We start from the raw sequence: 20,459 nt of genomic DNA, 5'->3' as shown, positions 1-20,459 counted from the left end.
TTGAGAAGGATCTGTGCTATTTTGACTGTACTGACCTTTTATATGGGAAAGGAATCTGCTTTTGAAGCATGGACGAAGAGTTTGGGGAAGGGTATTTGATTTTGCTAGTGAGCTATACTGTTGGGCAGAACTGTAAGACTGTTTGGCCAAATGACCTTATGGTTTTGAGATTGTCATCTCGGTTTCAAGAAATGAGCCAAACCAATCGAGAAAAACTGTAAAATGTGATTAATTTACCATATTTACACCACAATGCATTTATTTCTAGATTAATAAGACACTGGAAAATTTTCAAAAATGTTCTTTTTTCCACTCTCTTATTATCCATTCGATATACTTTATCATGTAGTGTATTGCCACCACTGATTAAAAAAAAACGCTTGTTAAAGTGCAAAGAAACCGAGTCAGTGAGGTCAATGTTCATTCTATATTACCAATGGTAATTATCGGAGACCTGTTCTTTTAATGGCACCGTGAAGTTTAAAGGTAAACATCAAATCTGTCCAATAAAACTTTTTATTTGTTTAACAGGATGAAATTAAAGTGAAGTACAGGTATAACCAAAAGGCTGTTAAAATCCAGTAACTTAGTAATAAAGAGAAGTCTGGAATTTCATAAATCACTTGTTTTTATAGCATGAAAAGGCTCCCAACAAGAAGCTTTTAGGTCATAGTTGCAATATGTGTGTTTGTAATGTTGCAAATATAATGTCTGTGTGTGATGCAAACCTAATTTTGACAACAAGACTGCTTCTTATTTTGCAGCATACACAGTACACCAGATCTAATAAAATCAGTTGCAATAGTTTTTTGTTAAGAAATAAAGTAACCCATATTTGCAAAACAGTAAAGTCGAGAGGGATTCAAAAACCTGCAAAAGCAATCAGGTTCATAAAATCTTAACTGTCAACTCTGTCATCTCTGCCTTTTGTCAGGGAGACAAAAGATTTTACAGTAAATCCAATAAATGTAGATGAATGGCGTTCATGTCACTGTATCCAGACCAGCCTGCCAGCTCTAATCTCTCTCTGTCTGGGAGCACTGACCTCTTTTGTTCAGTTGATGGCTTATTAGCTGTATTGATTTTGGCTTCTTTACTTTACAGACCTCCTGCAGAGAGCCAGATGACCCGTGCACATATCAGCTACTGTTGGCCACCGAGAGCACCAACAAACTTTACCAGTGTTTCTTGCTCAAGATAAATTCCCAATTTATTGATGTCAATTTTGCTGTTTTTTTCTTTGATTTCAAAGACAAAAGGGGGAGTACTCCACTGAAGACTGGATCTGGATTAAGTGTCTCCTGCTATACTGGATCATGTGTTACAGCCTTGCATGCTGTTTTTCCCCCCCTGTAGTCACTTCATTGATGGAAGCTTCTCACAGAGGACTCAGTTGCATCTGCTGCATGAGCCAAAGTGGCCGACACATTGTGTGTTGTAAGTACTGAGACTTTTCCACTCATTTTAGTGAATTTCAGACAAATCGAGGATAAGTTTGGTCAATACTGTGTCATGTGTACAAAGCATCTAACTGAAAACACTTTTCTTGTCCCTGCTGTAACGCTTATAGTGTTTTAAATTTTAGTGAAGTATGAAAGCTTCATGGCCAGCCTGATTGATTTGAAGGACATCTGATATCCAGTGACACTATAATATGCATGATATTTTAGAGTGATGTCATTAACTGAGTATTAAATACCTTGGCTCCTTATCTGCAGTTTTTTTCGTTCACACACACACACACGGTTTTTAGTATCCATGTAGCTGTTAGAAACATTGAAAAACACTTGTGTGTTTAGGGTTAGTATTATAGAAAAAATCATAAATGTTGCGTAACCCTCAGCTTTGTTTTGGAGTATCTGAGAATTGCAGTTGTCTGATCATGATTTATCTCAACAGCTGGTTGAAAGCAACATCTTTTCCCCAATCGGTCTATTTGAGATGTTTGTGATTTCCTCACCATGGTTTCTGAATCATGTTCTCCGTGAGGTGGAGCGCAGTTTGAGGCAGAACAGAAACTGATGTTTGATACAACCTGGAAACACTGTCAGGGTTTCAAATTTTAATATCGCCAGGGGACAAACGTCAACAAAGAAAACAGACAGTTTGTCATGGTGATTCTTATGCAGACTGGTTTGTAGGCAAAAATTAAAGATAGATTCCAGTTTTAAAAGTAATAGATAGATTTCACTGCTTTTTGTTTCATAACAGTATTTTGATTATGTTAATAAATGCTTTGTCTTATGCATTTACTATTTCTGGAATGGATTATTGTAGTTAATTAGCATGATTTTGTCCTAAAACCTCACTGAAAAGCCTTCAGTTGATCAAAGATGCTGCAGCCAGAGTACTTTAGGGACTAGAAAGAGAGAGCTCTTTTTCTCATATTGGCTTCTCTTCACTGGCTCCCTGTTAAATCCAGGCTCCAATTTAAAACCTTCTCACAGTTCTTGAATAATCAGGCCCTATCATAACTTAAAAACCTTATAGTACCATATCGCCCCATCAGAGCACTTTGCTCTCAGAGTGCTGGTTTATTTGTGATTCCTAGGGTATTTAAAGGTAGAGTGGGAAAGATAGCCTTGAATTTGGAGGCCTCGCTTCTGTGGAACCAGAACCTAGTTTAAATTCAGAAAACAGACACCATTTCTATCCCCCCAAAAGTCAAAGCATATATTAGCATAACTAAGGGATGGGCCAGAGTCACCTGATCAGATAGACGGGTCTGCCTCCCATTCTACTTTTAGAAACTCAAAAAAAAAGTAAACCTGCAGTTGGAGAGACTTGAACATCAGTCTTTGCTCTGGTATGAGGCCCTCAAGATATGATGGCACCTGATCATTCAGGATGTTGTACACTGTAAGGATTTTAAATTCAATTCACAGGGAGCAAGTAAAGAGAAGCCATAAATCTCTGTTTGTAGACCCCATTTGTACTCTCACTGTAGCATTTTGGATCAAGTGAAAGCTTTTCCAGGGAGTTTTTAAAACAAGAGGAATAAAAATAGTCCAGCCTTAAAGTAACATTTTTAGACTAGTTTTCAGCATAATTTTAGCTCAAGGCACCATCTTTTCTTTAAGCATTATGTTTTATTCAAAAAGAGGACCCAAATGCAGACAAGAGAAGGCAGGAATAAAACTGGCAAGGAAGCCATTGGTTGCTAACACAGTTTACAACCCAGGAGACCAGAGGAGTGATTCAAATCAAGACAGGAGTGAAGGAGAACCCAGACAGTCTTAACAATTCATAAAAAATAAAAGAGGGCTATAAATACACAGGGAACTAATTGTGAACAGGTGGAGCTAATGAATATGGGTGAAAACAATCAGTTCGGAGCAGGCGATCATAAGGAGCAGAAAAACAGGCACGGACAGGAAGTAAAACAACAAAGGCTGTGTGAGGAAAGCCAATTACCAAAATAAGACAGGGCACAATAACAAGGGCAATGAGAAGTTGATGCAGGCAAAGGAGCAGACAAAACAGAAACAAAGCAAGAAGTTGACCAAGAAAGAAACAGGATGTGACAGACATGACAGATTAATGGCATGATTTAACTCACAAAATAACATTGAGTGACCTATGAGTCACTCACTGCTTTCAGTGTACAAAAATGTAAAATGGTGACATGTTGGCAAATTGTTATCTTGAGAGGCTGAATTGAGAGTTTGGGCATTTAGGGGGAAAAAGACATCGAAGACCAAAAAGCATGTCAGAGTGGGCGCCTGTGTAAACCTATGCAGGGTTTGCCATGTGTCCCACATTAACTTCCTGTATGAGTAACCTCTACGGAAATGTTCCCACTCCTACTGTCACCCACATCTGAAGGCAAATCGTGCAGTTGTCGTGGTAACAGCAGATTGTTTTGGTTGGTTGCGGTGGGGCTTTCGATGAGGGAAACTGTGTCATCAGAAATTTGTCTTTATAGGATTTAGGACTCTCTCGCTGACCTGATGTGGGTGGAAGTCTTCTCAAACAGCTCAAAAACCTTGTCTTTTGCTAGTTCATGTGTACGGCTTCCTGACTTCCTGGAGCATCTTGGTCTATGATGATGGATTTCAGCATGCTTTATCAAAGCCAGTCATTAATATGTAGCAATTTTTTTTTTTTTTTTTTTTTTTGTGTCCCGTTTGGATCTTTAGCCATCAGAATTGTTGTCTTAAGGCCAAGAAAGATGCCAAGCGGATTTATTTTACCAAGTGGATCATCATGGCCTTGCCATATTGGTCCATTTGATTGACCTTTATTATAATTATGAATTTATTTTATTTTCAGTTGCTACAAACGGGACAGACATGACTGGGGGATAGGACAGGGAGAAAGAATGAAAGAAAGAGAGGGAGAGAAAGAAAACCAAAGGGGAGAAGAGACGGTGAGAAGGGGGGGAAGAAAGAAAAAAAAAAACACCTGGGTCACCTGTATGGAGAAAAAAAACAGAAGAGAAAGCAAACAACAAAGAGCAACATAATAAAAAAAACGGCACCATCACAATAAACTAGCTAGCAGTAGATATCAGTAGATACTAAATAATAAACGATATTGTGCAGCACGCAAGATAGACAGCGCACAATGTGCTTTGAGGCAGCAGCCAAGAAAGCTGTAGTCCGCGTCTGTGAATACCCGTGTGCATACCTGTGTGGATCAGCATGCTTGCATTCCAAAGGTTTCTCCATGTAATGATCTGCTAGAGGGTGTGGGGGGGCCACAGCCCCGTCCTCCAGGGTATGAAGCAGGTATGGAGGAGATCAAAACTCCAGACATCCAGAGGCCCCCAGAACACAAGAGACCAAGGAAGACCAACAGAGGGGCAGCCGCGCCACTGTCCCAGAAAGAGCTGAGGAGAGTCCCAGATGAGGGCTCACTCAGCAGCCGCGGAGCAGAAGCCAGGGGGAGTTGCAGTGACGCGCCCGTGAGCTCCGCCGGCAGCCAGCGTGCCTGAGTGACCGAGCCCCAGGCCGAGAGGCCGGGGGCACCCCACCTCCGAAGTGGCCCGAGCGAGCCCCAGGCTCCAGGCCCCGATAAGCGGCCGCCAAGGAGTGAGCCGGTGTGTACCCGGACGCCCACCCCCAGACACAAAGAACCACCAACGCACCGACACTGAGGGAGTCCGCCACTGGCAGGGGAAGTGGTGGTAGGGGGAGATAGGCCTCCAAACCTTGGAGGGCCTGAGATGTCCCCAGAGAGGTGGCGCTGAACCCAACCTGACATATAGACACAGACATACAGGCACACACAGATACAAACATCCATTCCCACCCTCATGCTCTCATATGCACTTACTCCACACTCAACCAACGTGGAGACAGACATAAAGAGACGCTGTACACACGATCACACTCCCCAAGCGTACTCTACAACCGGGTCTAGGTACCCTTGCCCCTGGAGGGGGGAACTGCACCCAGACCCAGGTGGTGTTACCCTTTTCCCTGCGGTGGGGGAGGCAGACCGCCCCGACTCCGCAGCAGCAGGGAGGCCCCACACTCCAGACCGCAGTCGGACGGCCAACTCCTCCTCCTAGCCCCCCCGCTCCAGCAGGCCGCAGAGAATGGGGGTGAGAGAAGACTCCAAACCTCCCTCCACCCGCTCATTGTAGTGTTGATGCATGTGTGTTCTAAGGTGCATTTAAAACCCAGGAGGGCATGGAGCTACCTGCCAGAGAGCAGCAGGTAAGCGCATGGTCCCTCCTGCTAGCCCTCAATGTCTACGTGTATTTAAAATTGAGAGGTGGGCAACGACGCCAGGGGTGGGGTGTACACCCTGATGGTACTTTGGACTCCGTGTATCGTGCCCACCCCCCAAGATCCTATATGTATGTGTAATGAGAGTGTGAGTAATGTGAATGTCTAAGTTGTGGGATAAAATTGAGGCAGAGGCAGCCAGAAGGGACAGAGGGGGGGGGTAGCCTCCTCTGCACCCTGGTGACATACCCCTACTCCAAGGCCCTGCATGTGTGGGTGGTTGTGGTGGAGCGGGAAGAGGGAGGCAGCTGGAGATGGGGAGGGAAGGAAGGGAGGGGCAGGTGACCCCTCCCTGGGGCCAGCTCCCCCGCTGACCCCAGTAGGCACTCCCATACTCCGCGACCCGCCAGGGAAAGGGGGCCCAGGCCCATCCAGACCGGGGCCCAGCGCAGCAGCGCCCCCCGGCCCCACAGAGCCCGGGACAGTCCACCCAACCCCACCACAGAGAAAACTGCACCCACCCCACCATCCACTCATCTTCCAGACTACATGAGACAATAGACGCCCAGGCTGAGATCTTCCTCCACCTCTCCTGTATCTCCCCCTCCTGCAGAGAGTTCCTGAGGAGAGGAAAGCTCCTGCAAGGTGTGACAATCTCCCCCACCAGTTGAAGAGCCCCCCAGGTGGCTCGACGCAATATGTAGCAATTTTAACTAAGCACATGCCTTTACATTAGAGAAACTTTATTTTTGGTAGGAATAATGGCTGAGTCTTTCTCATCTTTCTTGCTGCTTTCCTGGAAGTAGTGCTTGATACGTCACTGAGAAATATATTAACTGAAACTTCAAGGCCTTCATCCTTAAATATATACTCGCTCTCATTTCAAAACAATTATCGATTACTACGATTATCCCTCTTGTAAATATTCCTCATACGTGCCAGGTCATAACATGAGGTATTCAGCCAAGGATGTGCTTGCCATCCCACAATCCCAGCTGATGAGAAAGGATGCCCAGGTCTTTTATGTTAGAGCACCCACTCTCTGGAACAACCTGAGGAGAACACATTGGCAAACTCATTATTTTATTATTTTATCTGTATTTTTATAAGCAGGCTTTCTCAGTGTTTCCAGTTTTAGTTACTTTACATCTTTACATCTGTATCTTGTAAAGTTTAAAGCTATTCATTTAAATTTCATTATGTTTTTCATGGAATCTCTTTGTGCTGATAGTCCTCCCACAATGTTGCATATCTTTTATTATCTGTCATTATCACTCTAAGACTAAATGACTTTATCTCAATTCGTATTTCCCAGAAATGATGACTTTCCACTGGAAACAGGACGAGATGACGGTATCTCATGTTTTATACGCTATGCTAATGAAACAGCTCCACATTAGAAATATCTCTACTGCAAAAGAGAAAAATATCAACAAACTGACACTTCTAAGCTGTTTGTAACAATAACACTGAAGTGTTTTGACTCGTGTCCCATATTTAGTGTGACTATGACAGATGAAAAATATTGTTTATGAACTGTGAGCTTAATATTTGTGTGTGATGTGTAAATACTCCTTCCTCTTGACCTCAGTTTGATTGCAAATGTTTGCTGAAAACACAACACGTGGAGCTGCACGTGCAGCAGCTGCATGAAGTTGTCCTTGTGCAGGAGCTCATGCAGCATTTCTGGCAACACTTTATACAAATAGAATCAGGAGCCAAAAAGTAAATAACTTTTCAAGGAACTACTGTGCTGAAGTTGCTTCCTGCAGTACCTTTGATTTATTTAGTCAGACATACCTTGTGTAGAAAAATAGAAATTATACTTAGAGGATCTAATTGGCCAGATGGGGATATGGTGGAAACGAGGAGTTGAGTCATTCGAGAGACTCAGAGTAGAGGTTAGCATTTGGATCTCCTTCTTTGCTTAGGCTGCTAGTCTGCCCTGGATAAGTGGCCCTGCCAGATAATCAGCTTTGGTCAGTCAAGTCTAAAGATTTTCAGGGTTTTTTATCTTTCCTGGGTGGGTGTCAGTGTGGCATGTGTACATTTATAAACTAATGACTATGATACCTTCAGTGATTCTGCCTCTGGTAGCTATTTCATCACTTCTGGGCCTGTTTGGATTGACAGCTGACATTTTTTTTCCTTTTTATAATTAGACAATGATGCACGTACCTGTGAGATTTACCACCAAACACTGATTGGGAAAGTATTTATTACTTGTACGGTATTACTTTTACCTTGATTATCATGAAGAACATTCAAAGCTCTTTTTTGGGAAGTTGGCTCCTTTTGTTCCCTTCGCTGTCAACACGATCCCACACTGCTTCAGTAATGCTTCTACTGCACAAACTGAGATCAGTTTGAAACCACTGCCAATCTGAAAGATTTATTGCATGGTGAATCAAAACCTGTGTTCATAATTCCATCAATTTGGAGAAAATCCACAACGTCACTGGTTGATATGCAGCTCCAAACCACAGCACAGCCTTCACTGTATGTTATAGATGGCTGCAGACTCTCCATGTTGCCTCTCTCCTGACCTCTTCTGTACATACTGATGCTGATTCTGAAAAAAATATTTCAAATTTATATTCATCACTTCATAAGACTGAAATGCTTTTCAGTCCAGTTCCTGTGTAACTTGGCGTACCTCTGCCTTTTATCTCTGTTTCACTTCCTCATTAAGGGCTTCTTGACAGCCGCCTTTCCACTGAGACCTTTTCTGTTGAGGCCTCGGCAAACAGTAGATGAATCAACCGAAGGGCCAGTTGCATGTCTTATCTGTTTCCTGTCTTAGGTCTTTACTGGAATCCTTTCTGTGTGATCTGCAGGCACCCTGCACACCATACAGAGATATGACAAGTTTTCATCTAATAGCTATTTGGAAATCAAAGGCAGGTTCAACAATGCTATTTTGTGTCTCTCAAACTGTGCTGACACTGCATCAGTGATCTGCCTCCTTAAAAATCAGACTTAATAAATAATTGATTTGTAAATGTTGCACAAAGTGGTGCCTCCTACTTCTTACCTGTGTTTAGCACAAATACCTCCTAAAATGTATTCGTAATCACCAGTTTTGTTTGTTTTGGGGGGGTTTTCTTCATAAATTTACATAGGTAGGATCTCCAACTGCAACCACAGTGAGTGGGATCAGTGTAATGGGTGTTTTGTGGGTACTTTGTCAACCCTGCAGGACAACATCACACTTCATAACAAACTAGCACATAAATGAAAAGGATGAAGGCTAACAGCTCACAGCTGGAAATATACAGAACATGTTGGAGACTGCCTCCTGGACACAGTAAAAAGACTTAAAGAGTCATAAACCCTTAAAACAATCTGTACCCACAGTATTATACAAAACAGCAAAGTGCGGTCTGAAAGAAACTACAACATGACTCAACAACAGGCATGATTTTTATTTTCTAAGCTAACAGAATATCTCCTTTATGTTGACCTTCATGCTGTTTACCAGGCATAAAATGATCCTGTAAGGGTTATGCCCAGACATATCTGTCCTTCCTGTCCAATGCAGAGACAAATGGGGTGCTGTGCTGCCTCAATATGGCGTGAGAGCAAGTTTGAAATGTAGCCCACTGTATCTACATGATGTATTTACTTTAACCTGGCTGTATACTTTAAGGCATCTGTACAGCAGAGCCACTGTTGACAGCAAGTGATGGCTAGCTGGCTCATCAGCACATCATTATAACAACAGGCTGACTGACTGTGGGGTGGCTTCAGTATTTTATCCTGACCGGGTAAATTTATTGTTTGAACAAAGGATCTTAAATCATATCCAGGGTTAGAAGATTTAGTTACTGTTTATATGTCCCTGCTAGAATCATATTTGGTGTCATTAATCTTCATATTGAAGCATTTTCAAAGTTTAGAAAATTTCTCGTAGACTTAGGTCATTAATTTTTATTAGACTACTTCTCATATAATAATAACAATTTAAAGAATTGTAACAACTGCAGCCTGAGCTGTAGAAGACGTCACGGGAGTGAGAACAATCAAATTCGTGCTCCCACACATTTTCCGTATGTCCCTGTCCAAGTGGAGACCGCAGAGTTCCTGCAGCTGTGTGCATAAAAGAGCTGAGTAGCTGCTAACTAAGGCCAGACTGAATAGCCTCTGTGAAGACCAGCCATCTCCCACAGTGGGGAGATGTCAGCTAAAAGGAATGAGGCAGGCCTGCAAACCAGGGAGACCCTGCTGGTTCAGAAGAGACTACCAGTGCTATAACTCATCCAGGCCTGTTTTCAGCTGTGTGCTGTAACTTCTATACACAATAGGCCCATAGCTTCTTCTGAACTATAATATTAACTCTACAGGTCATTAATAACTTTACATTGGCCTTTCCTCCACCCTTCTCGTTAGATTGCAGACTGTCCAGAATGCGGCGGCACGCCTTTTGACAGGTAGCAGGAAGTTTTCTTCCATCACTCCTGTTCTCGCTGGCTTGCGCTGGCTTCCAATTAAATACCGCATTCAATTTAAAATGTTACTTTTCACCTACAAACCATTAATAACTTGGCGCCGAGCTACCTCAATGAGCTTCTCAGGTTACACACTCCTGTCCGAGCACTTAGATCTGCTACCCAAATTCTTCTGGAGCAACCTCGTTCTCGGCTGAAGTCTCGCGGTGACCGCGCGTTTGCTGTAGCTGCCCCGGTCTTATGGAACAACCTTCCTGTCGCTATCTGGGCGTCTGATTCTATGCCACTGTTTAAATCACGGCTGAAGACTTATTTGTTTAATCTTGCCTTTCCACCTAGTTAACACTTGGTGTGCGTTGGTACATTTTTATCCGTTATGCTTGTGAACTACTTTTATATCTTATGATTGTCAAGGTTTTTATAATTGATACGTGCCTGGTTCTTTCTCTTTTCCCTCCCATCTCCCTTTTCCTATTTTATTTTTGTCAAGCACCTTGGTATACCCTTGGTTTTTTAGTGTGCTTTATAAATAAAGTTTATTATTATTATAATAAGTGACTGAAATTAAGCATTATAAGATTTAAATTTGAACGTCCTTTGTTCAAACTTGACAAATATGTGTTGAGCAATTTTTTTTAGGCAAATGTGATTCCAGTTTTTTTCTGTGGAGAGATTAGAGAGAAGGGGAACTATATTTCATTTTAGGTATCAAAAGCACTATAATTTTCATTTTTCACTAAGACATTGATCGCTCCCTGATACCTTAGATCATTATTTCAGATAGACATAACCAGTTTGATATCACCCATCTGTTTGTGGTTGTTTTTATGTTTCAAATATGAGCTAAAACAAACAAACAAAAACCTAAATGGTTAATTCATATGTCTAAAAAGACTACTGGATCATTTATTTAGGATTTTTTTGTGCAATGAACACTGAAGCTGAAATGGGAGCCACCTGTCTCTCAAGTGTGGACATTTTCATTAATTCTGCAGATTTGGACATTATACCATGACAGGCTACGGATGTGACTTGTATGTGGAGCACATACAGCATATAACACGTACTTATATCTTCCAGGTCAGAAAAATGAAGCAAATGTGGAAGTGTCTTAAACCTGAATTCTATCTGAAGATCATATGGTGATACCGGGTTGCAAATCTTGGTCATGCTATGGAGGATTATCTATGCTCTTTGGATAATGACTGGTCAGTCACAAGCTGTTGAGCAAGAAGCTTCACAGCAATATCCCCAACCACTATTTTCTGCAGGCAAAAAGGGACGTTGTAAACCAGTGGGTGATGTCATGATAGCTACATCCATCTTTTACACTGTCCATGGTTTTGGAGCCAACTTTAAGTGGCTATTAGAGGAACTGCAGTTGCTGCCACTTCATATTGGTTTCATTTTTCAAAATATTTGGTTTGAATTTGTGGTGTTGCTTGATCAGCACTCTTGATCAGCAAAGCAGGGAGGAAAAAAAGGCAAGTTTGATGAGCAGGCGACCAGTCTTTGAGTCTGACCCGTGGCCCTTTGCTGCATGTCTTCCTCTTTCTCCCCGTTTTGTCTCAGTCTACACCATATATATCTAAAAAACTTAGGTGGTTACCTAGGTGGTTTTGTTTGTTACCTTTCCCCACAAAAATACAATGACAGTAATTAATATTTCAAATTGTAATAAACACATTAAGTGTCTTAGTTCAGAATCCTTAGAAACTTTAGCTAAACGATTCTTTCTTAATTCTTCACTTTTTTTGCCTTGAAAGTGTCTCTTTGCCTTACACAAGTTACTGCATCTGTATTTTATTTTATTTTTTGTCGATATATTATATTATATGAATAAGAAATCGCAAATGTTGTGTCTAAGCATCCTATCTGAACATTTTTTGGCATGGCCTGTGGAGTCTCCATGCTTCTGTTCTCTTTAAGATAAAGTGAATATCTGATTTTACACACAAATGTCTTTGGGGTTGCATTAGGAATTCGGTTGCATCCGACGTTAAAAAAAAAAGTGATATGTCAAACATGCGGAACTACGCACTGTGGAAAACCCCTATGGATTCAGGAGCAGCTGGCTGTAGTTCACTTATTTTAAAGCAGTGGTAGAAAGATGGTTTCAGAAAGTATGAGCTTTAGACAAATTAGGAAAAGGTAAGTGTTAAAGAAAACATCTGCACAGCTTGTCCTGATAAGCTTTTCAAATTAATTTACCTCCTCCAACTCAAAGATAAATAAAGGCTGTGATAAGGGGGGGCAAGCGGACATTACTTTGCTCCAGTAGGTTGTTTAAAAGTTGGAAGCTCCGCTGTGCCAAACAAGTATTTTAAACAGAAAACAGAGTCTTAGCAGGACTGCAGCTGGCATGAATGTCATCGACACTCTGGAGAGGATTACAGTTTAGTAACTAACATAAACACCAATAGATTATGCCAACAGTCTTGGCATAAGCGCTGTAACATGATATCAGAGTTCACACATTTACAGCTTCATTCTGGATGATATTTGTCAGCTGGGACTTTGGCTGATGTTTTGGGACAATGTGTATTGCTTGTTCTCAAATCCGAAGAAGATTTATTAATGGAAAGAAAAATCACATTTCCACTGTCTTCTGGAGTTGGCAGGCTTTGCCGTTAATATGACAATAATGCTGTGCAAATGTTTGGAATAATCCATGCTCGTGATTTTCAGAAAAATACATCAAAGAGAAGCAATGATATTCAGTGCTTTGTCACTGTTTGAATTATTAAGTTATTTATAGTAAAGCAATCATGGCAGCCGCAGCCTACGGTAATGACTTCATTTTAAATTTCTCAGAGGATGATGATATCTGCTGCTCAATTTTCTCCGTGGCTTTCAGAAATCTCTTTTTGTGGTTAATAAACCCCGAACATCTCAACTTTACAGCAGCGAGATCACTGAGGCATGCAGCAGTGACAATAGACATTCCTAATGCAGTCGGTGCATGTCATGTACTTCTTTGTCTGTTTTAATTGGCAGATATTTTCTTTCCCTTAATAACGAGAACTCAGTAAAACCATTAACTCAGGAAGCTAAACTGATCAAACATGAAAGTGAAGTGAAATCGGGTGATGTCGACTGCAACGGCAGATGTGTATTTCTCTGTAGTTTTATTGGAGTAGCTGTCATAAGTGACTATTTGAATTGAGACTTATTATTTGGTATGATTAGACGTGTTTTTATTAGTCATGCCATGACTCCTGGGACTGTGAGCTATTGGATGGATTGCCATGAAATTTTGTTCAGACATGTAGCTGCTAAGCATGCTATTCCTAAAGTCAGAGTAGTTTTGTAGCATTGTGAACATGATGGCATGCTGCGGTTTAGCGCAGCACACCGGGCTGGACTCTTAGGCTGTGTTTGGACCTGTTCGCTTGTGATCTTCACAGTGGGCTTAATAGAGAACCATTGCAGACAGCTGGTGAGACATTTTGGGCACTACATGGATGCCATTTTTATAGCAGCAACCGGAGAACATGCACCACACGTGCTATTATGTGCTACTATCTTTAGACAGTAAGAATAAATACAGTACATACATCTAAGCACACATAAGTATATTTACATATACTTGGGCTGAAACATCTTGTTAGTGGACCCAAGTGCAGGATGTAGAGGCAGGTTAAACAACAAAAAGTGATCAATTATTGACTGATAATGGAATCCACAAAGTAAACAAAGAGGCATGAGAGGTAGACACACGGAGAACAAACAGCTAATCTGACAAGTGATAAGGGACAAGACCACACACAAACTTATAAACACACACACAGACACACACACACGGGGACCGGGTTTTAGGGGCCTTCGGTAAGTACAATCAAACACAGGGCAGATCAAACAGTCAGAAAGGGACAGTAAACAGACACCAGTGGAAACAATTATGGAATCAGAGGGACGAGAAAGACCGAAACCTTAATCACAGCACGGAGACAAAGAAAAGTGGGAAGCACTACTTGATTCATTCAGAGCACTTTGTTTCACTTCAATAAGCACTTCGGGGTTTGGTATCTTGCCCAAGAGTTAGTTGGCATGCCAGGACTCAAACCACCAACCTTCCAATGAGGAGATGACATGCGCTACCTGCTGAGCAACATCTACCCTGTCGTAAATGAAGGAGAGATGTAGTATCGAGGAAAATATGAACATGAAAACCACAAGAAAGAATAATGATTAAGTTAAGATTGACAACAAAACCCAACAAAAATCGTGTAATATAATTTTTGTACATAACAATATATGGGATGCTGACAGTTAATTTCTTTTGACAGTGTAACAAATGCTACATACTGTACATGTACATATGTATCCACTGTTTTATGAAATTCATTTTTTCTTGTAGTCTCCTGTAGCTCAGCCCGAGGATCGATACTGTGTATCACTGTGATCTGACTTAATAATACTGCTTTGATGAAAAGGGATCATAACTGCAACAACGGCAGTGATGACTGACTGGTCACCGATCTCAGTAAGCCTTTCAGACCCTGAGGTTGATTAAGCACCAGCTCCACACAGACAAACACAGCTGGTACATTCAGGACATATCAATGACTTGTGTCATTAATCCTTCAACTACGCTAATGTCTGGGCCTGCAGATCCTCTAATCTGTGAGGAGCAGAAGCTCATTAGAGCTATTACAATGAGACAACAAAGGGAGGTGATCTCCATCCAGCCTGTCAGTTTAGTGTCAGTTAAAGCTGCTCTCAGCAGATGTTGTGGCAAGCCTCAGGAGTGACCTAAGAGAGGTTAGTAATGCCTTCAGAGCCATATTAGTTCATGTTTATGTGAGCTTTGACACCTCTGGCCTGCTTACTGTCTGCACATGGCCGGTAGAGAATCCAGTGGTCACATGAGGACGGATCTTTTATAGAGGCTTGTCACTCTTGTCATCAGTGTTAATAATAATAATAATAAATACAGGATGCAATATTAAACAGTGTTTTTATGTCTTTAGATGCTTAATTTTAGAGCTGCAAACCAACAACATTTACCTTTTCCTGCAGTTCATCTGCTGTTACAAGCACCTAACTGCAATTATTTCACCTTAGAAATTCCTAAATCATTCTTCTGATATTAGCCATGAATGAAGCAGCTGTTGTCATGAAATAAATTGATGGCAGACGGAGCTTATTAAACGTTTCCTGCAAATGTCACTTGGCTCCAAGAGTTATAGCGGATCATAAAACTAATGAGGTCATCAAAGAGTAAGCTTCCCTATGTCACTATGTTTACGAGTTACTGACAGTTTGTTGATTATAAATCCGGGAAACCCCCTCTGGAAAAAAACCTTACAATCCGATGTCTAGATAAACAGATACGGCTCAGCAGAATATTAGACTTTAACTTGGTAACAGAGCATAAACACTGAAACTGGCAACAATCTGAATCACAAAGAGTATAAAATGTTCTAGATTATTTTGTTCCGTAAAGAGGCCTTAAACAAGAAGACTTCCTAACATCGCAGCTAAAATAGATAAAAAAAAACAAGACTGTGGAAGACCAAAAGATGAGACCACGGACATCTCCAGCCCACAGAGCCACGGGATGCTCAGAGTCAGAGTCAGCCTGAGCTGTTTATTGCACTATTTCAGTGTTTGCTGTTTATTATTCCACTTGTAGGCCCACAGTATCTCAATTTCAACATTTTATAGCCTCTCAATCATCTCACAAACCACTACTAAACGTGTTACATTGTTTTGTTTAGTTTTTTGTCTCAGTGAATCAGAGAATTTTTTGATAAGAATGTTTAGAACAGATACAAAGTGATAGAGGGCTTTAAATGTTGAGTGCAATAATTCTGGAATAGTTGAATCTAGTTTTGGTGTTTTTTCAACTTCTATTAGGGATTTGTGTGAGGTGTAAATATACATGTAGGGCTTTGTCAGGTCAACAGACTAAGTCTGTTCTTGGTTGGTCTATACTTTGAAATTATAGTGTCCTTATTAGCAAAGGTATCCAGCATAAACTATATTCCATAAGTGGAACAAGGCAATTAGAAAGAACCACTAATGAGGACAGCTCATTAATCTTAGTCAGTGGTGAATCAGACCCTGACTGTAGGGGTTCAGGCTGAACTTTACTGGTAGCGTGACTGGCCTGAGTTTAAGGCTAGCTAGTAAAATCAGGAAAATGCTGCTCTTCGACTGCACTGCATAACTGCATAAAGAAAAAGTACTTAATTAATCATGGCATTATTTTGACACACTGTAGTCCACTTTCAGTTTTAAATTGTGACTCTGTAACCATTTATTTGCTTTGTTGTTCATTTTACGATATGATCCAATTTAATGCTGATGGTAGTTTTATCTTTACAGTTTCCAAGTTAAGACTTGTGAACTGATTCCTTTTAGGTAAGACGGAGCTCCATGATTACATCGCTGTCTTAAGGTGGGACAGGAAACATTTTGCTTCTCTTTATGCCAGTTTCATTGTTTAGATTATAGAGAACTGGACCGAGCAGCGTGTCAGTATGAATGTTCAGTCTTTGGTGACTTCTTAAAGCAGGAAAAAAACATGTCATTTGAAGAAGAGATAATAATACATAAAAAAAAAACTCCCATCCAGTCATATCTTGTAATGCTAGGAGAAATAAAGGAACCATAAATTTAATGAGCTAAAGCCAGATAGTAATTGTTAATATTATCTTTATAATTAACTCTTCGGCTGATAACACTAAAGAAAGTTAGATGTGTGTTTTGTCGGAGGCCACACACAAAGCACACAATGATAATATGTTATTGTCACACAGCAAATGTGGCACTTAAGGACTGACGGCTTTTGTTAATCAGAAGAGCTCATAAAAATGTAAAAATCCACCAATGCCAAAACAAAACTTATTTAATCTTATGAGAGTGAACCGAGAAGCTGAAGCTTGTATAGTTTTGGCTTTTTTGAATAAAGAAATGATAGCATTAATCAAAATCACACCAGATTATTGTTCTGTCATGGAACCAGTGTTTTTATGTACTTCAGCCAGTAATCACAGGATGCTTTCTGTGCATGTAAGCTGCTGTTCATTTGTTTTTTTAACCTTAATTTTAAGCTGAATTCTGAACATTTACTTAAAGCTCAGAGCATGTTCTTAGTGTCGTCTATACTATAATTTGACCAAAGTGATGATGTTGTGAGTTGTTATGGCCGTGCATGATTTAAAGCTGTGTAGGTGTGGCTGTTGTGGTGACAGTTCTCTTGTCCGTCAGTTGGTTAGTCCAGACTGAAAAACCTTTGGAAGCACTGCAATAAACAGCTGTGGTTGGACCTCAGTGGGTGATTTAGTGACTGTGGTCCCTGACCTTTCTCTTTGTGCCACCATGAGATTCCCATTTGTGGTTCTGAGAGAACAAATATGAAATTTGGTACTGATAAACCATAATTGTTACTGTGAGGACAAATTCATTTGATGATCTCTTGGCTTGTTTTTAATTGATTTAGGTTAAGCTAGTAAAAAGAAGCCAAATATGCTTTGAGTAAGCAACTGTTAACATGATAACCTGAAATGATGAACTTTATGTGCCTGCTAAACATTAGCATCCTTGCATTGTTATTACGAGCATTATTGTTATTACATGTTGGCCTGCTGACATTAACATTAAGTCAAAGCACAGCTGGTCCTAAGTACAGCCTCACAGAGCTGCTGTGTTGGCGTCTTGGAAGTCGGAGACATGGTTGTTTAACTGTTTTGATCCATTGGTGGCAGACATTCTTCAGTTGCAATCATAACGGACATTTGTTTATAGTTTCCGTAGCAGCAGCTACCAAACGTTAAATGGTTTGTGCCTGATCCAAATGAGCCGTATTGCAGTGTGTAGAACATGTGAAACACATGTGCAGTCTTAAATTAAAGGGGACCACAGTGTCAACTATTTACTTCATTCCACAGACATTTTGTCCATCTGCACGGTTCCCCTTCAGACCAAATCCCTGGGGCCTTTTTATGCTTGGGAGAAGATTTAATTTTATGAATGCTGATAGATTTATTGAGTTTCTCCTCAGGCTGTGAGTGGACTCTCTTCAGCATATATTTAAACTTCCTGTTGAACATGTAAATATTTCCTTGCATCACAGGATCTTGAAGTCCAGACATGTTTTTTTGTTCCTTGTCAGATTGTCCTGCAATGAAAAGTGACAAATCTACTTTGTGCCATTGTAATAATCCGGGTTTATGGTTTTAGTCCATTAACTGAACCCTCTGAGGTTCCCTTTTCTTCTCAGCAACAAAGCCAGACCTACCTTTATCGACTGGATTTTGTTTTGTTTTGCTTGGAGAATGCAGATGTCTGTTTCAAATCACATTTAACATTTTGTTCAGAAATGTAAACACCATATGGAGCTGTAATAGTATTGCACTGTTGTAAGAAAAGCAAAAAAAGCCTCACAAATCAACAATTCATTTATACACGAAAAAGCAGCAATGTTGAGTCGCAATGAAAAAAATAATTTATCCAAATGTTATTGTACATCAATATGAGTCTAGTATCTCATTTAAACACAGTAACAAAGAAGATGAGGTGAACCTGGATCAACAGACTCTAACATCCTTCATATTTTTTAAATATAATTTATATAAAATTTATCTGCAAAATTTTGATTTTTCATTTTTTTATTTGTAGGATATTTAACTTGCACAGTAAAACGTCTTGAGGTGACTCTATGACTCAAAGATGACTTTGGGGACTGAATTGTGGGTAAAATTGAGGCTACAATGCTTCAAACCTTCAAACTCATTTGCTACCCGTTGAATATCACACTGACTGCTGGTCTGGGATTGGCAGACACTCGGCTTTAACACAACTCTCAGTTATTAATGACTAGCTTCTTGCTAGCATGCAGAGACTCACAAAGAACTGGTATCCTATGAGCAGACAGAAAGTGTTTTTCCTTTCTTCCCCTGTTTTGAATCCCGTGCTGTCTGGCAGGTTTGCAATCAGAATTGCGATCTGAATGCACGGTGGTGCCAAACACATTTTGCTTTCACAAGAACCCCTGCATAGAATCTCTACAGGCTCCTCTTGTTCTTGGGACTCTTTACTATGTTTATTTATTCCTTTCTTTTTGTGTTACTTCAGCTATTGCATTATATGTGAAATAGTATGACAATGTCTATGTCAAGACAGGCAAGAGACAAAAACAAAAGAAGGAAAAAAGGTAGCAGACAGTGATGTTAATCTCCACTGCTCAGATATTGAGCCTCAATCAACCATTTACTTCCTTGGCTGTAGCTCAGGCGGTGGAGCAGGTCATTTACTGATCGGAAGGTTTGTGGTTTGATCCTGGCTCCTCCAGTCTGCATGCCAAGTACCCTTGGGCATGGTACTAACCCTAAGTTGCTCTCTGATGCATCCATCTGTGTATGAATGTTAGAAATCTTAGAAGAAAGTGCTTGTGTGATTGGGTGAATGTGACACGTTGTATAGAGCGCTTTGAGTACTCTGGGAGAGTAGAAAGAGCTACATAAGAATCAGTCCATTTATCATTCATCCACACTAACTGTTTTGTGTTTTTTTTTTATTCTCAATTAACACAAACGATATAACCTGTAACATGGAGAACATGACACTTCTCAAATATGCAGACGACACTGTCTTTGTGGTGAACCTGGTGATTCTGACAGTTTTGCATGTTCTCATGAAAACAGTGCTTTCATTTTTATAGTGTCCCTGTAAAGGAGTCTTCATGTTCATTCACCTAGTTTAAGTGTGTCTTCTTACAGGAAAATAGAGTCTTTCACTCTATTAATTGAGCCTATATGATGGATGTGAATAAAAAATCGTAGCAAAGCACTCAACACCTGTGAGATGCCTCTTTATTTGCGCCGCAATGTGTTTCCTACAGCACAGGCTTTGCCAGTGAGTACTTATCACTCACTGTGTTTACTGGACAAGTGGAAAATGATTGCACTGGCTATTTCAGATATTGTTTGGAAATCGCCTTTTCATTGTGGGAATGCAAAACTGTGATTGTGGCTAAAATTTTAAATGAATTGTGCAGCCTACGGATACGTCTTTCTGAAACTCAGAATGAAACATAAAAAGAAATTCTATAATGGGTGCTACTGAGTGAAGACATTAGGAAAGTGTTTACAAAAGTCAAGCCTAAGTACCATTTTCTTATACACTTTGTAGGTTTTAAAAGATGTGTGATCTTGACTGTGCACAGATATATTTCAAAGCTCACTGACCTGAAGTGCTGCTTAGTGTTGTGTAGACCAGCGGTCACCAAACTTTTTTTGCGCCACGGACTGGTTTATGTCCGACAATATTTTCTGGCCTTTAAAGTGTCGCAGATAAATACAACAAAATAAAACCAGTACCAGTACCC

The 20,459-nt window shown here is 40.6% G+C and overlaps 1 protein-coding gene across 1 annotated transcript in view; it reads left to right on the top strand.

Annotated features, from left to right (window-relative positions):
- The first annotated feature begins 1,133 nt into the window (after positions 1 to 1,133).
- zmp:0000000846 (tenascin) overlaps positions 1,134 to 20,459 on the top strand; it is a 56,462-nt gene continuing 37,136 nt past the window's right edge. Inside the window, exon 1 of the mRNA XM_042223263.1 lies at positions 1,134 to 1,437. The gene's annotated coding sequence lies outside the window, so the exon portion shown is untranslated. The remainder of the gene's footprint in view (positions 1,438 to 20,459) is intronic.

Source organism: Haplochromis burtoni, unplaced genomic scaffold (assembly GCF_018398535.1).
Source record: "Haplochromis burtoni strain Fernald_Lab_line unplaced genomic scaffold, NCSU_Asbu1 Contig_107, whole genome shotgun sequence".
NCBI classification, from domain to species: Eukaryota; Metazoa; Chordata; class Actinopteri; order Cichliformes; family Cichlidae; genus Haplochromis; species Haplochromis burtoni.
This window is presented reverse-complemented; position numbering and strand designations above follow the sequence as displayed.